This window comes from Leptonychotes weddellii, chromosome 14, assembly GCF_054177405.1.
Source record: "Leptonychotes weddellii isolate Sample4059 chromosome 14, ASM5417740v2, whole genome shotgun sequence".
In the NCBI taxonomy this organism is placed as follows: domain Eukaryota; kingdom Metazoa; phylum Chordata; class Mammalia; order Carnivora; family Phocidae; genus Leptonychotes; species Leptonychotes weddellii.
Genome location: NC_138382.1, coordinates 80,588,174 through 80,595,273, shown reverse-complemented (window position 1 = coordinate 80,595,273; position 7,100 = coordinate 80,588,174).

The following is a 7,100-nucleotide window of genomic DNA, read 5'->3' as shown; positions in this document are numbered from 1 at the left end:
TTTTTTTTTTAAGATTTTATTTATTTATTTGAGAGAGAGAGAATGAGAGACAGAGAGCACGAGAGGGAAGAGGGCAGAGGGAGAAGCAGACCCCCCGCTGAGCAGGGAGCCCGATGCGGGACTCGATCCCGGGACTCCAGGATCATGACCTGAGCCGAAGGCAGTCGCTTAACCAACTGAGCCACCCAGGCGCCCTCAGTGAGACTTTCTCCAACTGATTTACTTTGTTCAGCACAATGCCCTCAAGGGTCATCCATGTTGTCATGGGCGGCAGGATTTCCTTTTTAGGACTGTACTCAGATATGTCATTGTACACATGTCTCACATCTTATCTATCCATTCATCTGTAAATAGAGACTTAGCTTGTTTCCATGTCCTGGCTATTGTGGATAAAGCTGCAGTGAACATGGGGTGCAGACATCTTTCCAAGATCCCAGTCTCATTTCCTTAAATATATACCCAGAAGTGGGATTACTGGATCACATGGGAGCTCTATTTTTAGTTTTTTGAGGAACTTCCATACTGGTTTCCAGAGTGGCTGCACCAGTTTGCATTCCCACCAACAGGCACAAGGGTTCCCCTTTCTCCACATCCTCGCCAACACCTGTTGTCTCGTCTTTTTGGTACTAGCCATCTTAATAGATGTGATATCTCACTGTGGTTTTGATCTGCATTTTTCTGACTATTAGTGGTGCCGAGCACTGTTTCATGTAATTGTTGGCTATTTGTATATCTTCGTTGGAAAAATGTCTGTTCAGGTCCTTTGCCCATTTTAAAATTGGATTATTTGGGTTTTCTTGCTCTTGAGTTGTACACATTTCCTATATATTTTGGATATTGACTCCTTATCAGGTATTTTCTCCCACTTTGTAAGTTGCCTTTTCATTTTGTTGATGGTTCCTTTTGCTGTGCAGCTTTTTATTTTTATTTTATTTTTAAGATTTTATTTATTTATTTGACAGAGAGAGAGAGATAACAAGAGCAGGAACACAAGCAGGCGGAGTGGGAGAGGGAGAAGCAGGCTTCCTGCCGAGCAGGGAACTTGATGCGGGGCTCAATCCCAGGACCCTGGGATCATGACCTGAGCCGAAGGCAGACGCTTAACGACTGAGCCACCCAGGCACCCCTATTTTTTTATTAAAGATTTTATTTTTAAAGTAATCTCTACACCCCACATGGGGCTCAAACCTACAACACCTCGATCAAGAGTCGCACGCTCCACTGACTGAGCCAGCCAGGTGCCCCTTGTGCAGAAGCTTTTTTTCAGTTTGACGACCACTTGTTTTTTGCTTTTGTTGCTTGTGGGTTTGGTGTCATATCCAAAAAAACTTTTGCCAAGACCAATGTCAAGGAGATTTTTACCAATGTTTTCTTGTAGCAGTTTTATGGTATTGGGTGTTAAATTTAAGTCTTTAATCCATTTCGAGTTCACTTTTGTGAGTGGTGTAAGATAGGAGCCCAATTTCATTCTTTTGCATGTGAATGTCCAGTTTTCCCAATGCCATTTATTGAAAAGATTATCCTTTCTCCATCGAGTATTCTTGGCTCCCTTGTCAAATATTAGTTGACTGTATATATGTGGGTTTATTTCTGGGCCCTTGCTTCTGTTCCATTGGTCTATTGTCTGTTTTTAATGCTAGTACCATACTATTTTGATTTGTATAGCTTTGTAATATAGTTTGAAATCAGAAAGATTGATGCCTCCTGCTTTCTTCTTTCTCAAGGCTGCTTTAGCTATTTGGGATCTTTTGTGGTTCCATATGAATTTTAGATTATTTTGTCTATGTTTATGAAAAATGTCATTGGAATTTTGATAGGGATTGCATTTAATTTATAGATGGCTTTGGATAGTATGGACATTTTGACAATATTAATTCTTCCGATCCATGAACACAGGGTCTGTGTGTGGGGGGGGGTGTCTTTTCATTTATTTGCATCTTCTTCAATTTCTTTTATTAATATCTTACAGTTTTCAATGTACAGATCTTTCATCTCCCTGGTTAAATTTATTCCTAAGTATTTTATGTTTCTGATGCTAATGTAAATGAGATGTACCTCCCCTTCTAGACTGCACCTTTGCCACTCTGTGTTGGGTTCCCACATGGGGATTTGGGGAGGGAGAACTAAGAGGAATTTTTTTTATAAGTTAATATTTAATTTTTTAAGTAATAAAGGTAAATAGAACAGGAATCCAAGACTCCTGCACCTCCAACTTATCTGCATCCTTCAGTGTTCAAGCACTGGGCCACCCCCCTTCTGAATTAGGCCCCCAAATGCCCCCTTTGCATGCCCCCCGCTCTTGGCTACCCTCCCCAATCGTCCCCATATTGCTATTTACTTTTTAAAATAAAACAAGTACATGCAAATCATAAAATATGCATAAGGTTTAAATAACCCACCAACCAGCTTAAGAAATAGACCCAGGATATCCCAGGAAGCCCCTGTGTGCCACCCGACCTCCACTGCCCGCAGAGGCCACTGCTTCCTGAATTTTATGCTCACCCTTCTCTCCCTCTGTGTCCCTGCACAGTATTTGTATAGTTCTCCAAGCTGTTGATAGAACTGAACTGTATGTATCCTTCTGCAACTTTATTTCCACTCAATACTCTGTTGTCACTTCACATACAGCTGTGAATCATCTGTTGTCATCACATATATTAGTCTGTTGTACAATTATTTGTCCATTTTACTTTGATGTAGACGTGCTACTTTACGTTTTCTGCTATTTCAAAGAATTCTCCAATAAACATCTAATATAGTTCTCCTGGTATATGGGCAAGAAGCTCCAGGAGACCCAAATCGAGGAGAGGGATTGCTAGGCCATGGGACAGGATCTCAGCCTCACTGGGTACCACTAGATTAGTACCCAGATGGTACGACTGATGCTCCTTCAGCAACCCCCCCCCAACACTCTGGTATTATCAGGACAATATGTTTGTCTATCTGGTGGGCATTTCAAATATCTCACTATGGCTTTTAATCTGCATTTCGTTGATTACCCATACAGTTGAGCAGCTTCTCCCATATTTATTACCCATGCATGCTTCCACTTTATCAAATCACCCATTCAAATCTTCATCCACCTTTGATGGGGTCATTTTTCTCCATAATGACTTGTAGAAGTTCTTGCATGTTCTTGTATGAGCCTGTCAGATGTAAGTGTTGCAAAACCTTCTCTCATTCGTGATACAGATGTATTTATTACAATGTAACCTAAATCTACCCAATTTTTCCTTTGTGTTTTGTGATTTTTGAATCATAGGAAATTCTTCCTTAATTTTCTCTTGTGAAGACACGCTCTTGGAATGTTATTTTGGAGTGTTTAGAGCGCATTCTCCTATATTCTCTTCTAAAATTTGTACATTTGCTTTTTGCATTTTAAACCACATGCAACTAATTTTTCTGTATGATGTGAGGCAGGAGTCTGCTTTAATTTTTTATATAATTATATTGTCAGAACACCATTTGTTGAAAGGCATCCTTTCCCCACTGCAAAGTCAGCTCTTTTATATACCACAGTTGTATGTATGTGTGGGTCTGTCCCTTGGGCTCTCGGTTCTGCTCAGATGATCAATTTGTCTATCTCCGTGGCAGCACCATACTGTATTAATTACTAAAGCTCTACAATAAGGTAAATATCCCTACCTGGTTTTCTCCTTTAGGAGAATTTTTGCTATTCTTGCTCTTCTTTTGTCTATGTAATTTTTAGAATCAAATTGTCAGGTTATACAAACACAATGGGCTTTTGACAGGAATTGCATAGACTCAGAAGATCAATTGTGGGGGGTGTCTGGTGGTGCAGTGGGTTAAGTGTCCGACTCTTGATTTCGGCTCAGGTCATGATCTCAGGATCGTGAGATTGAGCCCCACATTGGGCTCCAGGCTGGGCACGGAGTCTGCTTGGGATTCTCCCTCTCCCTCGGCCCCTCCCACCCCTGCCCCCCCTCACCCCTCTCCCTCTTGATCTAAAAAAAAAGAATCAATTTGGGGCAAATATACATCCTTGTGATATTGAGACTTTCAATGCATGAGCAAAATATAGATCTTCATTTATCTGAGCAGTCTTTGGTTTATTTCAATAAGTTTTATAATTTTCTCCATAAATTATTGGTCCTACACATTTATATGAGCTTTATTCTGCAGTGCTTTACATTTTCATGCTATAATAAAGGGTTCAATTTTTAGTCACATTTTCTGTTGCTCATATTTATAAATGCAGCTTTCTTTGTATATTGATTTTGTATAAGCAACATTGTTAGATTTTCTGCTTAATTCTATTTATTGTTAGATTTGTTTTCTACATAGATAATATTAAAAAAATAAAGTTTCATTTCTCCTTTTCCAATTCTTGTATCTTGTGTTTCTTTTTCTTATCTTCCCGTGCCAGCTGGTACAATGATGTCCCGAAATGTGACGGTGGGCACACCGTCTCATTCCTCATCTTAAGATACTCTCAACCTTTCACCATGAAGCATGTTTGTTATGTCCCTTATAAAAAGTAGGTGCCCTTCATCAGATCAGGAAATTCTCCTCTAGTCTTAATTTCTAGGAGTTTTAATCATGAATAGATGATGAATCCTACCAAATGTCTCTTCTGCATTAGCAGGGTCATCTGGTTTTTCTCCTGTACGCTAAGATGGTGGCTCACAGTAATTGATCTCCTGAAGTGAAACCACCCTCTCATTCCTCGGGCAGATCAAACTTAGTCATGACTGATTATTGCCTTTAGGCACTAGTGAGATTTGGTTTACTAACAATTTGTCTGGAGTTTTCACAGCTGGTCTCTGAACAACATCACCTCACAGTTTTCCTCTTGCACCCATTCCTACCAGAGTTTGGTATCAAGGTTATGCTGTCCTTTAAGTGAGTTGGGGAGCATTTCTATAGAGAATTTGTACTTTAAAAGTTCAGTGGAACTCACTGGCTGGGGCTGATGTTTTCTTTGTTATTCTGATTGCTGATTCTCTATAAGGGTTGTAAGACTGTTCAGATTTTCTATCTCCTCTTGGGTCAGTTTGATTCAGTTCTGTTTTTCTAGAAATGTACTAGCCCAAAGTTCTTCATATCATCCTTTTAATCTACGTAGTGTCTATGGCTGTGTTTGCTTTTAAGTCCTTATTATTACTTACGTATTTTCCTCTCTCCCTCTCTCAATCTTTCCAGAGGTTTGCTGTTTTTATTAATCTTGTCCAAGAACCAATTTTTGGCTTTACTGATTGTCTCTATCATATGTGTGTTTCCTATTTCATTAATATCTACTCTTTATATTTCTTCTCCTCTCCTTTGTTTTGGGTTTATTCAATTATTCAGGTAGATGATTAGCTAATTAATTTTCAGCCTTTCTTAAAAGAAACACACACAGGACATTATTATTATTTTAAACAGTTGTGGCTGCCGTGAAAACAGGAGTCCTCAAACTATAAGAAACACAATTCACAAGGGGCTCAGCTGATATGCTCCAAATCGATCATGGCCTTCATGCCATGGCCACAGTTCTTCGGGTCAAGGACTCCACGCTGGTGTTACTGAGCCAGTCAGGTGCCCAGTGATGGAGGATGTTCCCACCCAGCCTTCTGTCACTATCTTCACTAAACGTCAGAGCTGCGCCCATCTGATGGCTCCCTCAGCCCCCTCCCCATGGTCTCCCAATTTATTTCCAGTAATAATAGTATCTATTCATTGTCACCTAATACCATCTAATAAAACCCTTGTACATTTAATCCCATCTGCATCATGAATGAACTTGGAAAACATCACGCTAACTGAAAGAAGCCAGATATGAGAAGCCCCCTATTACATGACTCTATTCTATGAAATGTTTCCAGAATAGGGAAATCCGTAGAGACAGAAAGGAGCTTAGTGGTTGCCAGTGGGGGAGGGATTGATAATAGGTGTGGGGTTTCTTTTTGGAATGATGAAAATTTTCTGAAATTAGATATTGGTGATGATTGCATAACATTGTGAATTTATTAAATGTCACTGAATTGTACATTTTAAAATGGTTAAAATGGTGAAGTTTATGTTAGTGAATTTTACCTTAATAAAAGCTTTTAAATAAAAAAATACAAGCAATTTTTAAAAGTAAAGATGCTGGGCCCCTTCCATCTCCTTTCATCAGTGTGGCCACCTTCCTACAGTGCTGTCTGTGGCCTAGGAACACCGTGGCCCTGTCCTGTCCCCTTTCTGCAGCCAAAGGGCCTGTTCAAATTGCGACCTTAACGGCGTCACAACCCCACCTGCATCCCTTCCAGGGCTCTCTGTGGCTGCCACTTAGCCGCCAGCCTTGCCGTCCACAAGTCCGCACACGTGCTATATGCTGTCCCTGCCTGGACAACTCGGTCCACACCTCAGGTCTCAGCCAGAAGCTGCATCATCATAACAGCTGCTTCTCCGGCACAGCGTCCGGACATTCTTAGGGTGCATTTATTTGTGACTCTTTCACCTGTTTCCCTGGCTAGAAGGGAAGCCCATGAGGAAGAGAACGAGGTCTGTGCTCCTCCCTGCTGTCCTCTGCTGTGACCTGATGCTGGGTGACAAGTAGCAAAACTCCTTGCTAAAGACCATTCCTACTCCCTGTGCCCAGCACACTGCCCTGTCCTGCCTACCCCAACTCCAGAAGTGCTCCTGGTCCCTCCCTCCTCTCTGCCCTGGCCCAGCATGGAGGGCTGCTCCCTGTCCCTTCTCCTCAGCAGCCAGAGCCTTTTGTCCAAAGCACAGCTCCTACCACATCACTCTCCCTGTGACTTTCAAAATCCAAGCTCCCTGACCAGCCTGGGAGATCTGTGGTCAGCTGGCCTCCTCTCCAGCCCCCACTGCCCAGCTGGTGACTCCGGGGCTCCTACTGGCCTGCGCTAGACTCTCTCACTGCCCCTCCCCACCCCCACCTTTTCAGTTAGTTTCTCCATCCCTGGGTTGGTCCACCTGGACACCACTGACATTTGGAGGCAGGGGATTCTTCATTGTTTGGCAGCATCCTTCTAGATGCCGGCAAATCTCACAGTACTTCTCCGCTGTGACAACCAGGTCTGTTTCCAGATCTAGCAAATGTCCCCTGGAGGGCAGAGTCGCCCGCACTGAGAACCACTGCTTGGGTCCTGGTA